The following is a 22,778-nucleotide window of genomic DNA, read 5'->3' as shown; positions in this document are numbered from 1 at the left end:
AGGATCAGTTTTCGAAAGACAGACGCGCATTTCCTTGTCCATCATTTGAAGTCTCTCGCGTTTCTTAGACTTCATTTCCGTAAGTCTTCCGTTATCTGTTTTTCCAACATAATTTTTTTTTTTTTAAACATTATCTTTTTAATCAACCAAAAGTTCAAAAATACTAGTAATTTTAAATATTTTACAAAAGTTTCCACGGCGCACCAATTGCCCAACAATGTTTTAGAGCGTCAGCTCACCTGCAGGCACTGGCATATAATGTTTTAGGGCGTCATTTTTCCTGTAATATTGATTTTTTTGGGAGGTTTTGGGCGTGTTTTTGTCAGTCTGTAAAAGTGGCATACAACTCGGACAAACTGGTTCCCAACAGCGACTTGGGAGTCCAAGATGCATCCAGACATCATCCCCATGCTGTTTCCGGTCCATTTGGGTGGTGTTTCTATCACTTTCTGACCTTTTCCAATGGACCAGGCACCCTCCTGGTTGTCTCCCATTGACTTACATTATACTCGGGTGCTCGGTAGAGCACACAAACATCGCGATGTGTTCGGACCGAACACCCGAACACTTTGGTGCTCGCTCATCACTATTCATCACCCATCCACACGAGTGTGCAGTGGACAGCGCCGACCTGAGTTACATCCCCGGTGTCTCCGTCAGAGATTTTGAGCTACAAGCTACTGACTTGAAGGCCTCAGACATGTGGATGAATAAGTTCAAGTCGGTGAATGAAGATTTGGAAAGACTTGCACGACAGCAAGCAGAGTTGGCGAGCAAACACAAGTGGGGAGAAATGAAAAAACTTCAACCCGCAGACCAGCTGATTGTCAAAACTTGGAATGCGCTTCCCGTCACATACCACACACTGCAGCATGTGAGTATTGCTGTACTGACAATGTTTGGCTCTACGTATGCATGTGAGCAGTCTTTCTCACATCTAAAGAACATTAAGACTAACCTACGATCACGTTTAACGGATGGAAGTCTCAACGCCTGCATGAAGCTTAACCTCACCACGTATCAACCAGACTACAAAGCCATCAGCAAAACCATGCAGCACCAGAAGTCGCATTAATGGTAAGAAGTATTTTATTCATCATTGGTTAGAAACTGCATAACAACGTTATTAAAAAGAATTCAGAGACTTATTGTACTTTAAAAGTGTTGCTACATAAAATGCACACATTTACTTGTATTTAGTTTTAAACATATTGTATGGCTCTCACGGAATTACATTTTAAAATATGTGGCGTTCATGGCTCTCTCAGCCAAAAAGGTTCCCGACCCCTGGTATAAGGTGACCCTGGAGATGTTTAACTGGAAGGGACCGTCAAAGCTAACTACATTAATCTCTTCTATCTCTTTTGGGGGGAGCTAAAGACTCAAAATACACACTTTATAGGAGACCTGAAAATTGATGAGCTGACCTTTTTGAGGGAGCAGAGAACTGATCATCCACTCTTTTAGGGATTAGAAGCCACCAATTCCATGTGGAGCAAAAAGCTCACAAACATTCTTTATAATGGTACAGCTATTATCCATGGAGTCTTGGAGCTGGATGAGTTGAATAAGATTCAAGATCAGCTCTGCCAAGCGAAACACTGGACAAGAGACTGAGCTCAGTCTGAGAAGATTGATTAGCAGTCGTAACAAACAAAAACCTGAGAAAGGCACCATCACACCACACTACAGACAAAGGACCATGTAGTTTTCATGCTTCATAAGATGAGATTAGATGGAGTTGGTGTTGTGGACAGCTCAGACACCTGCCTTCATTTCATCTTCCCAGGGGGTTGCATGGTGCCTTAATCAGGTGGTGGTGGCACAAATTGTCACCACAGATGAACCAGAGAAAAAAAGGCAGAAAATTGGATATTAGTGGATATTGTGGATCCTTGAAGAATCTGATAATTCTGTGCCCATATAGTCTATTAGGAATACAACTAAAATGTAGCTACAAAAGAGCCATATTAAACAAGTGAGTTTTTAGCACTTTGTTAAAAAAGTTCCACGGAATTGGCTTGATGAATTTCTATAGGTAAAGTATTCAGATTTTAGGTGCATAACAGCAGAAGGCCACCTCACCACCTCTTTAAAGCTTGACTATTGGAAATAAAAGCAGACCACCATTCAAAGATCTGAGGTTACGACTTGGAGTGTAGGGGGACAGGCATTCCAAAATATAGGATGGCGCTTTATAAACCGCAAGAAGAATTTTAAAATCAATTCTGAATGACACAGACAACCAATATAATTATGCTAAAACTGGTGAGATGTGCTCAGATTTTCTTTTTCTAGTTAAGATTCTGGCTGCTGCTTTCTGCATTCATTACAACTGAATGATGTCTTTCTTAGGTAGTCCTGTTAGGAGAGTGTTGCAGTAATCTACTCAGCTAAAAATTAACGTATGGACTACTTTTTCAATGTCTTGTAAATCTGTTAGAGATTTAACTTTTGATTTATTATTTATGTGAAATAATGCAGTCATAGTAATCTGGTTAATGTGTGATTTAAAACTTATGTCACAGGCGATGTTAACCCCTAAATTCTTTATCTCCAACAAAATTTTAAAACTAAAGGATCCAGTTTACTTCCAATATTCTTGTTATAGCCATGTTTGCCAAGTGCAAGTGTAAGAAACTTACTACTCATCCAGTTGAAATTCTGCTAAGACATTGGATCAGAGAGCCAAGAGCATCATGGTCATCAGGCGCAAGTGATAAATAAAGTGGTGTGTCGTCAGCATAGACATGGTAGCTCCCCTTGTGCATTGTGATAATCTGACCTCATGGAAGCATGGAGACTGAATAAAGCAACTGACCCAGAATAGATCCTTGTGGTACACCATAGACAATATCATATAACTCTGAAGTACAATCACCACAATTAACAAAGATATTGTACCTGTTAAGTAAGACGAAACCAATTTAAGACGCTGCCCGAGAGGCCCACCCATTGACTAAAGTGATTTATTAGAATACCGTGATCAATGGTGTCAAATGCTGCACTCAAGTCTAAGAGAATGAGAATAGAAATACGGCCTTTGACCACATTAATTCACAAATCCTTTACTATTATAACCAGTGCAGTTTTTGTACTGTGATTTGTTCTAAAATCTGACTAAAACTTATCAAGAATAGAATCTTTATTCAATTAAGCACTGAGCTGGTTAATAACCTCTACGGGAGGTTAGCAAAGCCAGTACACTAAATAGAGCACCAAAAGTGGATAAATGATTATTATTCATATTATTATCATCATTGATATTGTTCTTGTTCATTATTATTATTATTATTATTATTATTATTATTTTTATTTATTTTTTTTCATCAATTCAGCATTACTAAGAGGTTAGAATCAGTTTAAAGGGGAGGTGTTGGATTATTAAACAGGCAGACCAGGCAGCAAGGGACCTTGTGGTTTGTGGCAGAAAGGTTCAGCGCTGTTAAGTCAACTCAGGAGTTGTAGGAGTGACTTGATGTAACACCTGTCATTCCCAATAAGACTGAAATAATAAATTCACAACTAAGAAACTATTCCGACTGGTTATTGGAATATTACAGTGATGAATGGTTATTATGTTGTTATATATGTTGTAAGAAGAATGACCATCAGACATTGCGAAGGTTTGGGGCTGCCACCCATATAATTTTTCTCGGCTGCAAAACTATTGCAAAAGCATAGACATGTTCACACAATCGAGTCCAAAGCAGAACTGACTTATTATCCACAAGATGGCAGCTTTAAAGGCCAGTAGGGGAAGTGATGTCATCAGGACAAGAACCGGAAGTGACGTTGTTGGCTGCCCCAGAGCCAGGCGGGATTTCCCTAGAATGGTCTGTAAAAGATCGAGAGGGAGAATTAGTGCACTTTGCCTGGTCCAGCATGGAATTACATGTACTCAAGCCCTTTAGTTGTCTCCTAAACACGCGTATGTGACAATGTATAAATATGAAACGGGTAGTTATGAAAGTGTTTGAAATATAAGAGTAGCATTGAAGATTTTTGATTAACGCTTAATGCTGATATTTCATATCTTGAGAAATGTTATTTTAATAAAAGGGTTATATAATGAAGAAATTAGTTGTGACTCTGCATATAATTTAATACCGGTCATGAGAATGGGAATCCTGAATTACTTCCGGGCTGAAGAAAATACAACTCTCCATCTGACCCGGAAGTGCTAGCAAGTCACAGTAGTGGAAGGAGAAGCACTTTGGGGTCAAGGGCTATATAAGGGACAGTTGGAGACCCAGCAAGGGAGCTGGAGTCGGGTGGATGAGGATGGAGCTTGCGACAGAGAAGTGGAGGCGGCAGAAAAAACAAATAAAGAAAGGACTGTGAGTGATTGGTGCACTAGGCTGTGTGTACAGACCGGAAAATAATAAACGTGTATGTTTTGGAAATTGGCTGTCTCGGTGTCTGTCTGTGTCTGATCTTCCACAACTGCTCAAAAAAATGAAGGGAACACTTAATCATCCCCATCTAACAGCAAGTCAATGAAGCTTCAGGGATATCAGTCTGTCCAGTTAGGAGGCAGAATTGATTGTGAATCAACTTCACCTGCTTTGGTGCAAATGAATGTGACAACAGGTGACCTGAAGAGGCAACAGCAAGACACCCCCCAAAAAAGGGAATGATGGCCACAGACAATTGCTCTCTCCTTATAATGCCTGCTTCTTCTCTAGTTCTGTTTTTTGCTAGTGTACCTGAGGCAAGACCTGCAGCCGAGTCAGGATGCACAGGTAGTCCAGCTCCTCCAGGATGGTACATCCACACATGCCATCACAAGAAGGTTTTCTGTGTAACTCAGCACAGTCTCAAGAACATGCAGGAGATGGGCAGTTACACAAGGAGAACTGGACAGGTCTGTAAAATGGCATCAATCCAGCAGCAGGACTGGTATATGCTCCTTTGTGTGAGGAGAAACAGAAAGGTCAATTCCAGAGTCCTACAAATGACCTCCATCTGGCCGCTGGTGTGCATATTTCTGATTAAACTGTCAGACTTCATGAGGGTGGCATGAAGGCCCGAAGTCCTCTAGTAGGACCTGTGCTCACAGACAATCACCATCCAACTCGATTGGCATACTCCAGAGAATACACAATTGATAGCTCCACTATCGGTGGCGTGTTCTCTTCACACATGAGAGCAGGTTCACACTGAGCACATTTGACAGACATGAAAGAGTCTGGAAATAGCCAAGGTGAATGATAAACAGCTTGCAACATCCTGTAGCATGACTATTTTGGTGATGGTCTGGGGAGACATACCTTGAAGGGTCTCACAGACCTCCATGTGCTAGGCTACGCTACCGTGGCTGAAAGTACCAGTATATGATCCTCAGAGACATTGTCAGACCTTATGCTGGTCTTAGTCTTGGTGCAGGTCAATGACAAAAGCATTGATGCCATTGACTTGCCTGCACATCCATCAGACATGAATCCACCTGAGAGCCTGTGGGACATTATGTATTAGTACATGCACCAAGTAACACCACAGACTGTCCAAGAGCTCACTGATACCCTGATCCAGGTGTGGAGGAGATCCCTGAGGACACCATCTGCCATCTCATTAGGAGCAGGCCCAGACGGTGTCAGGAGTGCCTACAGGCACATGGGGGCCATCCACACTACTGAGTCACACTAGCAGTGGCTGTGATGAAATTCCTACAAGTCGGATCAGCCTGTGATTTCAATTTTTGACTTTGATTTTCAGCGTGATTTTGAATCATCCCTCAATGTTTTGGTGATTTTGGTTTCCATTGACAGTTGCTAGATCAAAATTTGTTCTCAATGAAATACACATTATTGCTCAGTAAAGATTTTCCAATTGAATATTTGTATTTATCAAGATCTGTTGTGGTGTACAAAGTCTATTAATTTTGGTCTATATTTTCATTACATTTTGTTCAAGACAAAACTGTTGAATTTAATACTTGCATGGACAGTTAAGATCAAAGACAATCTGTTATCCTAAATCACAGTACCATATGTTTGAACTGACAAACAATTTAGGAGATGCCTCAGGCAATTGATTACTTTAAATCCTGGACATCTGGGAAAACAAGTTGCTAAATTGGTTTACAGCAGCGTTTCTCAACCTTTAAGTATTTGCGACCCGAGTTTTCATAACAGTTTTAATCGTGCCCCCCCTAACATTTTTTTGAAATGTAGATGCATATTTTATTATATCTACTTAACTTTTATCGACATTTATTTAACTCTATATTTATTGTTCTAGTATCAGAATGTAGTTTAAGTTAACTTGTTTTGGTATCAAAATATGTTTTTTCCATATTTTTGATTCTTGTTTTCTTTTTTTCACATCTTCACACCCTCCTTTTTGTTACTTCGTGCCCCCCTAGGGGGGCCTGCCCCACAGGTTGAGAACCACTGGTTTACAGCCTGGGAAAGGAAGGCATACCAGCAGCTACTAAGCAACATCAAAATGTTTAATTCTTTGGGAAAACAGACGAGTGACTTAATTCTTCGTTTTGACAGCAGCCATTCAGAATATCTAACAATCACATCTTGCAAAACCCCCTAGTAGAATTTTATAATAAATATGCCTCGTCTGAAGACAGAAGAAGAAGAGAACAGGGCGACGTCAGAAGAGAACAGAGTGACATCAATGTGCGGCCATTTTCATCTGATCGTCAGAAAAGCATCAATTGAACAAATACCTGTATGAGTGCGAGATCACAAGCCACCTGTGACATTCATCCTTGTCATCTTTACATTTTCGTAAGCTTTTTCTAAAAACTATATATATCCAGACTTTACTATCAGTCTTATTTTCTATTTTTCTTTGTTCTACTGGTATTATTATTCCTGCAATAAATACCATGCTACTTTTAACTTTCTATGCTTTGTCTTAATGTCTAGAGTGATCGAAGTGATAAGGTAGATTTCTTTTAGCACCTGGTACAGCTGGAGGTTCACCATACGATCCGTGATGTGAGGTTTATTAAGGCTGAGGGTGAGAGGTCCACCCAATAGTAGGGAACAGTGCGTAAAGTAGGGTATTCTTGGCTGATAAATGGCATATAGTCATATATACTGAGTCTTTGTATGTTTGAATATATTCTTGGAGACAAAGTAATATTTAGATCTGAGATTTTTTAAAACATTGTATGATGTTTATGCCGATAATAAGTACAGTAAGTCTCTTGAATGTTCCTTTCATTTTTTCCTTCAAAGGAACATTTAATGTTCCTTTCATTTTTTTGAAAGTATGTATTTCTGGCCCCATGCACAAATTAACAAATTAATCTTCAACTCTAAAGGTAGACTGGTTATCAAAAACCCACATGCACCCTCTCACAATAAGCATGACCTAGCAGCAGAACAAAAGTTGACTTTTTGTTGCCAGTGATTCATGAAGCAATGCCTATGGAATCTTCAAACAGTGTCAGTACACTTCCTGGTTATCTAATCAGGCTCTCACTTGTTTTCAGCACCCATCTAACAGAAATGATGATATTGCCAAGGCAGTTAGATAAGAGGCACATCTTTATTATGCTTTCTTAAAGTGATGTTCAGCCAAACTCATCCGCTAGAACTTGAATTAGATTGCTGGTCCTTTGCTCAAGATCTGTTTATTGCTTGTAAAGAGGAAATCCTTGATCTTCAATAACAAAAGGCCCCACTTGACTCATCATGAGACTTGATTGAAATATTGGGTCTTAACAGATGGTATAATTCTGATGAATGTAAAAGCTGCATTACGTTCTAGGTAACTTATTCTTTTGTATGCCCTGAGCACGTTGCTCGACATTCCATCACTAAACACTCCTTTGGGGTTGTGATCAAAAATCAGGTAACTATAAGGAGAGGATGTGGCTGACTGTATGACTTTAAGATTCAGTGAAACTTTGTTTACTACTTGATCTTCTTGTCATGAGACTTTTAAATTGATATTGCATGCTCATGTAACACCTTAAAGTTCATCTCTGTGCATGACACAAGGATGATTAATATTTGCTCACTTCATGGTTATACTGATGCCATCCACATGTGAATGGTTCATCATCAGTGACAGGATATCGTTTAATTATGGAGGTCTTTATACCTCATAAACTAATTATTTTCTCTGGAAATAACAAATAGTTTCTCTATGAGATACATAAATATACTTGGACAGGTACCAGTGGATGTGGACATAGCTCCATGGTGGGAAGAAGGAACAAAGATACTCAGAAATGCAATGAGTTGGCAGAAAACCTAATCCAAAATACTTGCTACCATATCTGCCAATCCCAAGTAGAAGTCAATACCACCAAAGAAACTACAAGACTTCTAATCAGTTCTTTCACCAGATCAGCTGAATATGTACTGTTCATCCTTGGTGGGCTGAATGTTTCATTCATTGCGTTCTCAATTGTATTTCTGATCCTTATCATCTCCAGCCTACAATGTTGTCTTTTCAAATGACAATTGACTTCCTTACGCTACATGCAATATTATTGTTAGGCACTTTGAAACTTCCGGTTATCCAACGTCATAGGATATTGGAGTGAGTATGGATAGGAGAATATTTGTATTAATTGACTCCCTTACAATAATCTGAGCATAGACTCAACTAAAAAGTCTTCAGTAAGCCCCCGTCTACATAACTCTGCTAGCATCAGTCACCTGGATGACACTCCCATTAAACATTCCTTGTCTGTCACCACTTGTAGCTAAATCGCTGTGCCCTCACATTTGCATTTTTCAATGTTTTTCCAAATCTTTCTATTGGTCAGCATGAGTGATTTTTAAAGGTTTAAATATGCTGGTTGTTTTGCCACTGTACTCCTCCTTCTTCTCACATATATTGCATCGGACGGTTGTATTCTTTTCTGTCTGTGAATAGTAGCAAAACACAATGCTATGCCTTCAGTCCGCGCTTCTACAAGGGCCGTGGCTTTATGGTGGTCTTGCATTACTGTACATCTGCTCATTTCAGTACGTGTGACAGGAGAGTGTGTTAGTACATTCTGCAAGTGTCTTTTCAGGAACCTTACAACCATATCTTACACAGAAAAATAGTGCTCGATATTTTTAATGGTACTCAATACCAAATGAGTACAGCTTGAGTATGGAAGTATCGATTACTGTGGTATTGATCTGTCCATCCCTACAGATTCCTGTTTCAGCTCCTCAGTCAGGCTTTGTTACTTCAGTTGTGACTTTACGTCATTCAGATTAGCTCTTATTTTAAATGAATTGTGGCTGAATAACTTGATATAATATGGAATCTGGGAAATATCACAGTCCAAAAAAATACTAATAAGAAGACCTGTATGATCACTGATTTATTTTCTTATCCTGAGTGGCATATGTTGATTACTAATGTCTAAGGCAGATTTATTTTCAGTAATCAATGTGGGGGAAACTGTAAAAGTGTTTCACACACAAACAGTAGGAAGTTTTGTTTCACAATCAGAAGCACAGACACATGGAATAAATGACAAAGTGAAATGGTGGACAGTAAGTACCCCGATACAGTTTACTCAATGGTATCATAATTTTCTCCCAGTAAACACATCAATGGTTCGCGTCCTTGATCCTCTCCTTACAGAAAGTTTTTTTTTGTTCTCTTTCTCCATATAACCAAAAATTCCACCGTGAACCCTAGTTATTTTGTGTATTATATATAAAGAGTTTCACTGTATAACATATTAAACTTCATATTTGAGTGATTGGAGACACTAATGTTGTACTGAATTTGTATTATAGAAAAACAACTTAGACTACTGTCCTACAAGCTTAAATGTGTCTTTTCGTTTCTGATCGCTATACGGCACTTCCCTCTTAGGACAAGTCGTTATAAAATGTTTCAGCCAATCAGCGCCTTCCAAACATGCAGCAGGACAGTGTGAGCCTTCATTGTTAGCAGCACAGCCTCTTTGTTTCATTTCCTTATATTGAGTTGTTAGACTATTTACAATTAAGTGCTGTTTGAGTTACCGTTTAGTACAACATGTGGCTTAATTTGCTCTTAAAACAATATGGAAATGCACACCCATAAGCCTCCTAAATTATTTATTGAAATACATACCTATAGTGTCCCTTTTAGGAAGTCATATTTTTTACTTGTTCCCGTTATTATGCATTAAAATTCATCAGTGTCATATATTATTCGCTACTACTCACAAGCCCCGCTTCACTGAGATTCTTATAGTCTTATATTCTGTATATGCAAACATTTTAAAAGGAGCGTTAAATAATCTGACTATAGCAGAATTATCATCTTCTTAATACGACTTAATTTCTATGATATTGGCAATTAATAATAAGATCAAAAATCAAGGAGGCTGCGAGTTTGTATGGACTGTGCTTTTTCTTTTTTTTCATGACATCGTGTCAGTAAGACCAATGTATCTCAGCTTGTTTATTAATATATTTTGACAGTGTTTTATTTTAATTTAATCAGATTTATTATAAACATATCACCCATATTCATTTCCCATTTAGATATGCAACGTTTGGTGAGAATACAAAAAAAGTAACAGAACGTATTGTTATGGTGAATTGTTTCTAATTTACAGAACTCATCGTTTGTTTGAAATGTTCTACTTTGTATTCTTACGTTTGACAATGGAATCCTTCATTCAGTATACAGTCCATTTATTCCACTTCTGAAGGTGTACGTTGTCAGTATTCTTTATTGTATTTGCCCCATTAACGCATCTTAGTGTAACTGAGGGGTGGCAGATGAGCTCACTTAATGGGGGACAAGACACCCCCTAACCCTGATGCCCAGGCTCTTCTCATAAATATTCCCATTACAAGGGAAGTTTAGGCACTTTTTTAAACTCTGTTTATTAAGATTTTCAAAAACATCTCTACAATATATAAAATCATTTTACAATCCCTTCCTTTCAAAGATCCAAGAGGACACTGGGAAAAGATCTCTCAATTAATATATCAGAAGAGGAGCGGAAAGTAGCAATGCAGAGAATTCACTCGAGCTCCATATGCGCAAAGCATACAATTATACAACTCAAAATTATATATCGAGCACATCTGTCTCGACTAAAACTCTCCAAAATGTTTCCAGGGCATGATCCAACCTGCGAACGTTGCAACCAAGTCCCAGCCTCACTGGGTCACATGTTCTGGGCCTGCACCAAATTAACATTATTCTGGACAAAAATTTTTAATTACCTCTCAGACAGCCTTGGACTCACAATCCCTCCTAACCCATTAACAGCTGTGTTTGGGGTTCTTCCAGAGGGGCTTACAGTGGAGAAGGACAAACAAACTGTGATTGTATTCACTACACTGTTGGCACGCAGACTTATTCTGATAAACTGGAAGAACCCAAACTCTCCTCTTTTAAGTCAGAGGGAAACTGATGTGTTATATTATTTAAAATTGGAAAAAATCAAATACTCAGTTAGAGGATCTGTGCAGACTTTTTTCAAAACATGGCAGGATCTAATCAGTAATATTTTAAAATAAGTTTATAAAGCACAGAGAATTTATTAATTTAGGTATGTTTACAAGCCTTAAATTTCACGCCGTTTGGCTCGCTCTCTCTCTCAGGGGTGGGGATCGATCTGTTCTTAGCATAATTCTTTTTTTGTAAAAACTTGATTGCTATGTATGGATTGTAATAAAATTAATAAAAAACAAATGACATCACTTTCGTTTCACCTTCATTTGCAATGCAATTTTCCAGGCATTATAGCAACATTTTAATGCCCAATCACTACTCCTCCCGCCTTCACCATTTCCAACGAGAATATAAAAGTGGCAAATTTTTTGGAACGTCCCCCCATTATTATTGAACACGTATGTCGATGAAATGTGTGTCTTATTGTAAGTGTATGAAAGGAAGGATGGTAAAGTCTTGAATGAAAGTCAATGTTGATGCTTTGGTTAATCAGACAGGTAAGGAGCAGGAACGTGTAGTGATGGCAGAGGATTGCGTAACTGGAAGATGGTTAAAGAATGCACAAACGACAAGTTTCATTTAATAACTTATTCTGTCGTGCTGCAGTTCGGAGGACTACTTAATTACCCCCAATCCCACCCTTTGGCAAGATGCATTCATAAGAGAAGTATGTTGTTGACAAAGCCAGGGGCTTTTTTGAAACTTTGGCTCCAGATATGCTTATCCATTTGTTCATTTTTATCAGTACTTGAGCGATCTTTATGTCCAGCTCTGGATGAATTTGCAAAATTTTATTTCAACTTTTTTGTCTTATTAACGCAGAAAACCCGAGACTTTCCCTAAATTGAAGAAGACTTTGTCGTTTGCACTGATTCTGTTTTAAAGACAGTTGTAGTTAGTTATGCAGAGCTCGCTTTTGCTTTTTGGAAATCAACAATACATATCAGATACACATCTTGGAATCACGGAATACTAAAAACGTTTAATGAGGAGTACATATACTGTTGTGATGACCACGTCGGCTTTGTAAACTCTAACGTGAAGCGTTTTATGCTCTCTGATATGATCGATACGGGGTAGATTAAATTCTGAATTGTTACAATGCGTGCTGCCTCATGCCAAATATGTATGTATTTTGTAAACCGGGAGCAAATTGTGAATTCGTTATGCTTTAGTAGGTTAAATATTTCAAAGTAGGGGAAAGTAAATGTTGGAAGTATTAGAAATGTGAATATTGTACGTGGCGACACCATGTTAAAGAAGTAGAAGCCCTGCATACCGATTAAAGAAAGGTGGAGCAATGGTTTTTTATATATATATATATATTTGCAATCATTCTATTCAAATATTATTTTGTTATTTTTCCATCCAAGGTTTACCATCCACACTGTAACCCTCATATTCTGAATCTTCCTCCAGAAATCTTGTAAAATCACACGCATAGCATTGAAACGTTTAAATTGCATGATTGTCCAGAAAAAAATGGAAAGCATGCCGCAGGCTACAATGTCATTTTTTCTGTGCAATCGATCCTTGAACCCTGGTGCAAGAAAACACAAACATCCCCAACTAACGCGGCCCACCAACAAGTCAGTAAATACATAAAGTAATAGGGAAATTTATAATACAGAACTTGAAACCTGTTAGGGGTTAAATATTTAAATATGAAAGTCATGAACTTACCTAAGCAATTTCTTTTTTTTTTTTAGTTACGGACCGGTAAATGCATATGTAATATTGCTGTGGACCAAACAAGTAAAAACAAAAAAATGAAAACTTAAACATGATAGTTACGTCCGCTCACACACATAGGTAAGGCGCATATTTGGCTAAGAAAGAACGTTACATTTATAGCAGCGAGAGAGAGCGGAGAGAACGCACTTGCTCTGCACCCTCCGTGTGCACTAAATTTGCAGTTGCAATTCCGCAATTCAAACTCATTCAATAAAAATGAAAGTATGGAGTGGTGTACAAAAAAAAAAATGGATTTCAATATTGACCTTAATTGAAATATTTAGTTGTTTTTAAAAGCTCTTAATTCTTATGCTTTAATCCATTTTAATACAGACTGTTGAACAACATGATAACAACAAAAACAAAAGAATATTTTATTTAGGGTCAAATTTTGTTTTTTAAATATGGGATTTTTTTTTCTTAGTCTGATCCCATTTTTATAAAATTGAAAACCATTTTTGGTCATACCTTATTTGTAAATGAAGTCCATACGCCAGTCCTTCTCCACGGTACTGTCTGCCTCACCTTGTGCCTTTTCACTGCGGTTTTATGTCCGATTGGCAAGACTAAATACGTCACGCACATTCATTAAAGATATTAGCCAGACTGTGGAAAGTCAGGGTTTATAATAAATGCCTCTGAAAACATTATATTGGCAACATACAAAGAGACGCGCAAACTGCACGCATCAACCCCGTGTGTGAGGGAGGGCGCAGTCCGACATGAGGTGAAGCTCGTCGCTACAGCACCTCGCATTTCTCCCCTGAATTTGAAACGTAAATGCGCCAAATCAGCGAATTTTGACTACAAAAATGATTATAAATTATTGAAATCATACATTGTAAAAAATAATGTGTTAAAAGTACTTAAAAAATAAGGCAATAAATTACAAGCAATATTTTTGAGTAGATTTAATATACTGCACTATTGAGTAAACTGAATTTATTAATTTACTCAAATTTACCGTGTTGTGATGTGAGATTTTGCATACAAGTTGATAAATATTTTGTATGTCTTTATTTGTAACTTAGACAAAGCAATGCAATATTAGTGTTACATTAGTGAGAAGCATTCATGTTTAGTCCCCCCTTTTAGGAATGGGTATCTTTGAATTATACGATAGTGTTGGGTGGGGAAGTGCCTCAAACCAGTTTGGCAAGTATTTATCTGCTAAAGTCTCTCTCTCAACCCTCCGCAGGAAAGCCAGGCTGCCTAACTGCCAAGCTTTACCTTAACATATGGTTTGAGGGGTAGGTGTGAAGATGTTCTATTCCCCCATTGGTCTGAAGTATGGCTGTTTGGGACTGGCTTGTATCAGAAGCCTTTAAGTACCATGATGTCCTATTGGCTGTAGGGGTTGGACAGAAAATCTATAAATTTCCTCACTCCCTCACTCTCTCTCTCTTACCAAATGATGAAGGAGCAGCTCTCACACAATGAACGGAAAAGAACAACACAATGAAGAGCACATTGAACTATTTTTATTTTACTCTGATTTTCATTTGAATTATTAAAAAAAAAATGATTAATAATGCAACGCTGGACAGTATAGTGACTGTAAAACAAATAAATGCTAAAAAGTAAATTTTATTTATTTATTTAAACATTCCCAGATAGTCACAACAATGGAGTTATATTTTCAAAGGTAAATATTTAAAAATGAAATCAAATGTCTGAGGATAATTTTTACTGAATTACTGACATTCAAATGTCAATGCAAATTTTCCTTTTTTTTTAAACTTACACAAAAAGTATCTCTCAATCAAGTAATGTACCAAGAACGAGAGGTAAACGGGAGTGAAAGAGTGAAATCCCGAGGCAGATGCCGCTCTTCAAACACGTCCTGCATTTATGACAGTATATCCGCTTAAATGAATGGCCGCCTTTTCCACTACTTTTCAGTATGCGATAGCGAAAATCCTGAAATAAAATAGGACGTAGGAAATCACAACAGTTCTTTTTTTTTGCATCACTAAATAAATCACAGTGTTAAAAATTAACCAGAAAATACATTATCTATGCAGAACATTAATTAAATAAGCAGTCAAATAATACTGTGACGTTTGGGCAATCGTCTGTTTATGTTGTTTACAGGTCGTAGTTTAGGACAAACGACATAGCGTTCTCAATCTTATCTCAAAGTGTCATTTTCTTTTTCTGTGTAAAAAAGTAGTTTTAAACAATAAAATTTATATATGAATATACGTAACTATCTGAGAAATGTGCTTGCTTTTTAAAGCAAACCAACGAGGTAGGCTGTTAAAAAGACACTACAGTACTTTGCTCGCCATGTTTCACATGAAGGGAAAGGTTTTGTGAAAACAACAACTGCTTACATCTGTAATTAATGAAATGAAATACTATTAATTCATTATGGAATTCATATGATTTATACTTACACATTCAAAGTAAAATAGCTCTTATTGTGGATAAAAGTTACAAGTGAATGTGTTGTTGTAAAGACCAAGAAATCGATGTGAGAGGAAGTGCAGTGTCATTAAATTTTAACTTAATTTAAATGTGTTCAGTTCACAGTATGGTTTTTTACTTAGAACTAAGGGGCTCCTCCCCGTACTTGCTTCGCTCGCCCACCCCCGAGTTTGATTTACCTGATATACAATTTAAAGAGATTGTTACATATGCATTATTTTCACTTTTACTTTAAAACTTTTGTAAAACAAATACTTGTCCTTTATTTTCATGCCCACGTGTGGTTACATCTCTTTCTTGCAGAACGTATAACGCTGCTCGTGTTGTAAAGGGGGTGCAGCTAAACGCACGCTAGGGAGATGCCGTCGGATCATCTGCTGTCTTTCTGCTGCTGGCGAGCTGCCTGTTCTGCTTGTCTTGCTGTGTGTCGATCATTTCAAAGCCTGTACAGCAGCTGTCCTTTTGCCACTTCGTGTCTCTGCCACTCACATTGTGAAGGGGGGGTGTTAGGGTGGCTAAACGTACGCTAAGGAGAAGTGGCCGGATCATCTGCTGGCTTTCTGTTGCTGGTGAGCTGCATGTTTTGCTTGTCACTTGTCATTGTTTTAAGAGCTGGGAGCACATGAAGCGTGTCATCCAAAAGCAATCCAACAACTGCTAGGTTAGATGTCCGTGGACTTGTTTTAAATGATGTCTCACTGCCTTGTCTCGCGTGACATTGTAAAAACAATACTTATCCTTTATTTCCGTGGTTAAATCTCTTTCTCGTACGACATATAACGCTTCTTGTGTTGTGAAGAGGAGGCGTCTGAACGCATGCTAAGGAGATGCCGCCGGATCATCTGCTGTCTTTCTGCTGCTACTGTCGCGCTGCCTGTCGATCATTTTAAAGCCTGGACAGTCGCTGTCCTTTTTGCCAGTTCGTGTCTCTGCCGCTCACATTGTGAAACTGGGTTATAGTGCAAAACACGCTAAGGAGAAGCAGTCATCTGCTGGCTTGTTGCTGCTGGCGAACTGCCTGTTCTGCTTGTCGCACTGCCCGATCATTTCAAAGCCTGTACAGTAGCTGTCCTTTTACCACTTCGCATTTCTGCTGCCCATGTTGTGAAGGGGGAGGTGGGGGGGGTTAGGGTGTATGAACGCACTCAAGGAGAAGCGGTCGGATCATCTGCTGGCTTTCTACTGCTGGCGAGCTGTGTGTTTTGCTTGTCGCTTGTCATCGTTTTAAGAGTTAGGAGCAAGTTAAACTGTCTTATCGTGGGACTTCAAATTGTCTTCAGAGAAGATCTCGTCTCGTCTCCCTGTCTCCTTACCCAAGATTTTTTTGATAATAGATAAGTTATAAAAAATGTTTACATTTTAAGAAAAATAATAAGTTAACATTATTCTTAATTTTTTATTGAATTAGAATTAATCAATAAAAATTATTTTGCATATAGTTAGCTATTTTGTGTTATTATTTTTCACACATGCAAGATTTATTTTTTACAATGTACAGAAAACAAATTTATAGCACAGACCAGTGGACACGTTTAATTTATGTTATCATTATTAATCATAATAATTCTTTGCATTTATATTGTTTTTTTGTTTTTTTTTTACTTTTCATGATGAACTCCACTGACCGCAGGTCCCTGCCACCTTCTGCATTCCTTGCAGTGTCAGGTGAGCCTCTGGCGCTATGAACTCGCTGGATTGAATCTTTAGAGACATACTTAGCAGCCGTTGACCTGGTCGAGATGAGCAATGCTTGTAAAACAGCCATATTTATGTATTGTCTAGGCACCAAAGGCCAACACATCTTTAAAACCCTTGGGACTGTGGCTGGATGTTCTGTAACATAAGCCTCCTTATGTTCAATTTCTCTGCATCACAAAGTCTCATCGATCCAAAGAATCCTCTTCCTTCAGTGCCGTCAGCTGCCAGACGCATCAATTCATTAAATCATGGATGACGTTGTGGGATTCAGCCAGTTACATGAGGGATTTATCAGGGACCAACTCTGTGGAGCATACCAGTAACCCTAAAGTTAGTGAAAGATTACTGATGGCATCAGATGATACGACTCTTGTTAAAGCAACTGTCATGGTACATCAAGTTGAATCAGCCACCAGAATCACATCCAAACTTGCTGTTTCTCCAGTCCAGCACCATCCCACTGCATGACAAGTGATTGATGCCTTCTGTGTCGCTGGCAAGGATGCACTTTCATTTCAGGACAACTCCGGTGTTCACTATACATGGCGGTTGCAGGGTCTTTCAGAACTGGACTGCAAAGCTGCACCAGACATAAGTCAAGAGCTCTGAGGAGCCCCTTGGAGGGACACAGGTACTGGAACTGTGAGGATTTTAGCCACGTTGCTAAAGTCAGATGTTCAGTCCCCACTTTACCAATAGAACAGTTGCCTTCCACTCAAACTGCATCAACCACTCTCCTCTCAGTGAGCTCCACAGCTGCTACCTTCAAAACGTGTATTTTAGAGTTTGGAGGGTGTGTGTCTTCCTCTGCTGTTACACATGGGCAGGGTATAGCCCAAGGACAGCATAAAAATAGTGAATTTCCCCAGAAAAATAGCCCAATACCTCAGGTAGACAAAATAACACACTGAAAAGTGTGAGGGGGTGTTACAATGAGATGGTTAGGTACATAACATCAAATCCGAGGATTTCGAGAGGTAGGGATTAAAGGTGAGTCCCTGCAGACATTTTCCAGAGTGGGGTATATATCATCATACAACACAGGTTTTATTATGGTAATGAACATATACAAGTACAAATAGCATAGAAAGGAGTGCCAGATGGTTGGAAAATATGATAAAAAATGTGGTGGGGGTGATTAGGGCTGAAAAATAGCCCAAAAAGTGATGTTGTTTTTGTAATAGACATGGGGCAGTGGTGTCTCTGCTTACTTCAGCTTCTGTCAAACAGTTCTTCTCTCACCGGACTCTCATTGCTCCCTCTGCTATTGCTAAATTTAAAATAGTGGACTCACTGCCCCTGCCTGTATGCTCGGGCCACAAGTACTTGACTGATTTCACATTTCACGTCGCTCACCATGCTGCCAACTTGTTAGGACTGGATAAATTTACAGCTCTGAAATAAACACTCCTAGACACTGATGTGTCAGTTGTCCTCACTGTCAGCTCACCATGGCTTCAGCAATGGCCAGCTCTTATCACAGGATTGGATTGTCTTTCAGCATTTAAATACTTGAACCTTTCATATGCCTTGTCAACCAACATCTCCATTGGGCTTCCCTGGCTCTCCAAGAGAAATGGCTTCTAAACTGTGCAAAAAGTTGGATGTGGAGTTCATTGAACCAGTTAATGCCTTGCTGTGAATCTCTAACTTAGTGATAGTGACAAAAAACAGAAAAAAGATGGGGGCTTCCATCTGTGTATTGACCTTTGGACTGTAAGCAAAGGATTAATACCAGCTGAATACTCCCAGCCAACCTCTGAGGGGCTCACCACCCAGTTCAATGGCTCTAAAGTATTTCCCATATTGGACCTCCACCAGTGGCACCTGCGGATTCCTCTTCACCCTGAAAGCAGAGATTTGACTGGCTTTCTCATCCATAATGGGGTGTTTCGTTATACCACTGGGTACCATTTGGCATACTCAGCTCTGCCCCACAGCTGTTTTCAGAAGGCGATGTCCACTAACTTTGCCAGAATTCCTGGGCTAGTCATCTGTCTGGATGACATTGTCATGCATGACCCAACTCCAGCTGCTCATGATGTCATGATGGATGTGTCCGAAGTGTTTTCAAAGTATTAGCTACTCATCACCTCACACTGAATGGCGAAAAATGTGTCATCTCAATGCCTTCCATTGAGTTTGTATGGTTTTGGTTGCCTGTCAATGGCCTCTCTTAATTCCAATCTCATCAGGAAGCAATCCAGCGCATCCTTGAGCCCACAAATGCAGCCTGGGAGACCTCACTTAGAATGACTGTCTTCTATCTATCTATCTATCTATCTATCTATCTATCTATCTATCTATCTATCTATCTATCTATCTATCTATCTATCTATCTATCTATCTATCTATCTATCTATCTATCTATCTATCTATGATTTCTGCCACAGTATTCCACCACCAAATCCCAATTATGTTACCTACTGAGGAAGTACATTCCTTGGCCCTGGACTCCCACCTGCTCAGAATCTGTCCATCTCTTGAAGGTACGGCTCATGTCTCCACTTGTCTTTGCTCACTTTGACATCTGTAACCCAACCTTTGTTATGTGGAATGATTCCAGTGAGTCTCTCTCCCACCTACAGAATGGTACTGAACGACAAATTGTCTTCAACTTGCAGGCTATAAGCCCAGTTGAACAGATGCATTTTGTAGGTAAGTGTGAAACTCTAACTTGTTGCTTTACTTGTGAATGGTGGCACTTGTTTCTTTTTGGGTGGGCATTCAAGCTGTGTACTGACCCATAGGCACTTATAGCTCTCTGTTCAATATCAAGCACTAGACACAAGCCCCTTAGGATTTACAGCTGGTATAACTTCACATTATAGTTCATCCTGGCCTTGAAATTGCAGTGGCAAATCTGTTGTCCTGTGATTCCTCTACTCCACCACAGACCCCAGACCTGATATCAGCAAAACAGAACTTGTTCATATGCTCCTCTATCCACTATGAGCCACTGTCTCATTACAGGAGTTTGAATAGGCCTCTGAAAATTACCCAGTCCAACCCCCACCGCACCAGTTAGAGATTCTCATTCATAAAGGTTGGTCCCTTAGAGATCATTTTGGCAGAGCTGTCAACATACTACAGCATATATGCTGAGCTGTCCTGTTGGGATGAATTTTGTGTGACATGTGGCACTCGCACAGTCAATTGTAGTTGCCTCTGATCTCGTATCCTCACCATGGCTCATGAAGGCCATTTAGACATTGTGTGAGTTAAACACTGCTGCCATAATCTTATTTGCTGGCCTGGGATAGATACAGTACAGTAGAAAAACTGAACATCTTGTTCATGTCTGGTTCTGCCATTGCACCCCATCTACAGCCTACAGCGTGGCCAGATCAGCCATGTTTCGTGCTCTATGCTCATATGAACTGTGCACTTTTTTGAATTGAGATATACAACACTATGTCAGGTAAAGAGTTGGTACAAGCCTACTGGCCTTTGTGCTGACCTCACTTTGTCAATATAACAATGAGCGCCACCCGGTGGCCTGTTTGACGGTGACACCTAGAGTGGCAATTTATTCTGCACATGACTGTTCTTTCCTTAACCCTGCCTGCTCATCCCTCCTCTTCTGATCAACTGATCCTTTGAGCCTTTCCAGGATGGTGAAGATCATTCCTGAACCAGACCTGAGTGGAATGAACATGTCACCCAAAATAAATATTACATACAGTATAAATTATAGTAATAAATAATAAAGCATAGGTAATATTCTGCAGTGGGCTGGCACCCTGCCCAGGGTTTGTTTCCTGCCTTGTGCCCTGTGTGTTTTTGGGAGTAGTAGTACATCAGGGACCTTCTGTCAAACTGTCAATCAAATTTGATTGATGGCCTTAAGCCCCACCCCTTTCTATGATTGGTGGATGTGAGGTCTGGCCCCGCCCCCACCTGATTGGTGGATTGAAAGAATGTGCCCCGCCCTCTGGCGGTGGATTAGTGAGGGACCACCAGTCCCTGCCCTAATGATTTGATCTTTTTCTGTCAAGAGCCGTTCGATGGATGTCCCGCCCAAGCCCCCCCCGTATCTATTATATAAAATATCTATCTAACCTTTGCTTTATCAGTTAAACCGCTTTCATTTTATCTGTCAAGCTGCCTTCCCCATCTCACAGAAATACCAAATGATAGGTTTTCCACAGAAAGATCACAGACAGGCTCTGCGCTGAAAAGCTGGAAGCCCCCTGCACACGGTCGCGAGATGACCAGGGCCGAAGCTCTACGCGTACATGCAGGCAAGTTCGAAATACAAGCTGACCGACTGTCTCTGTCTACACAGAGACTCTCGGAGCAGGCATGATCATTACAAAAGCACTCAGAAAGCTTATTCTAATGCTTCTGTTCAGTGGCTGATGTTTCTTTCCGAGATGTAAAAATAAACATTTGACATGCCCTGAATCACGGTGAAGTAAAGATGGGCTCCTTTTATCTAGACGGTTACGCCGAAGTTCAGGGTGTCCCGATGGCTTTTGAGTTTGCTGGCTGCTTTTATCACGGCTGCATTCTTAAAGGGAGGACCGAAAAATACAGGTTGCGAGGGGCTAGCATGGTTTTTTCAAAACAGACAGCCTGGTTCTTAAGATATAATCTCATAAATACAGGAACATCTTAATCATATTCATTTACACATGATTCAACAATACACTTGATACGTCTAAAAATCATCCGGACTTTGGGTCTACTAGGCGGTATTAAAATAATTACATTTAGCGAAATGAATGAAAGCGCATACGCCTGAGCACTCAGACACGTTGTAAACATAGAGCATTTTAAAAAGGTTCTTAGCTGCTTCCGCATAATGAGTTGGAGACTCTACATGTATATAGACCTCTACGCAAAAAATTAAAGGATTCCACCATCGGTTTTTAAAACAAACTTTATCACTGTACATTTTCCGTTATATAACTGTAATTATACTCAAATATTCACTCACACATGACCATTTATAGCTTCATCAAACCCTTTCATGAACGGTTCAGACAGATAGAAACATGTCAATATAAAAAGGCAACAACTGATCATAAACAAACATGTGTGCGCTTACACATGCCCCCACGCACAAGCGCACGCTTCCACACGCAAACAGGCATGGACTTCATGCACTTATTTAAAATATCTATAATTTTTTTTTTTTAAAAAAAAAGGCCCTTACCATTTTCCGAGTCGGCTTTGATGGACAGTTCTAAGAAAGATATATAAGGATTGCGCCAACCGTTAAGGATTCAGCCCCCCATTTTTAAAGCATACTCGTTTAACGCTTATAAGAATCATGAATAGGCCTTACCGTGGTCTGGGGGATGAGGCTCTCTGCAGAATTGTCTCTATGAACAATAATTATATTTCATTTAGTCCTAGCCATAAATACTAGAAATCATTAAGAAGATTGTGAAAACGCACCATCATGACAGAAATTAGCAGTCATCTTGACGCAAAGAAATGTACTTGGGTTCCGTACACAGCTCACTTTATAGAGAAAAGAGAGGTATTTTGGAAATGTGTACAGTGATTTGTTATAGCAGATG

Source organism: Polypterus senegalus, chromosome 1 (assembly GCF_016835505.1).
Source record: "Polypterus senegalus isolate Bchr_013 chromosome 1, ASM1683550v1, whole genome shotgun sequence".
Lineage (NCBI taxonomy): Eukaryota > Metazoa > Chordata > Cladistia > Polypteriformes > Polypteridae > Polypterus > Polypterus senegalus.
The sequence above is the reverse complement of the archived record's forward strand: the minus strand, read 5'-3'. Positions refer to the sequence as shown.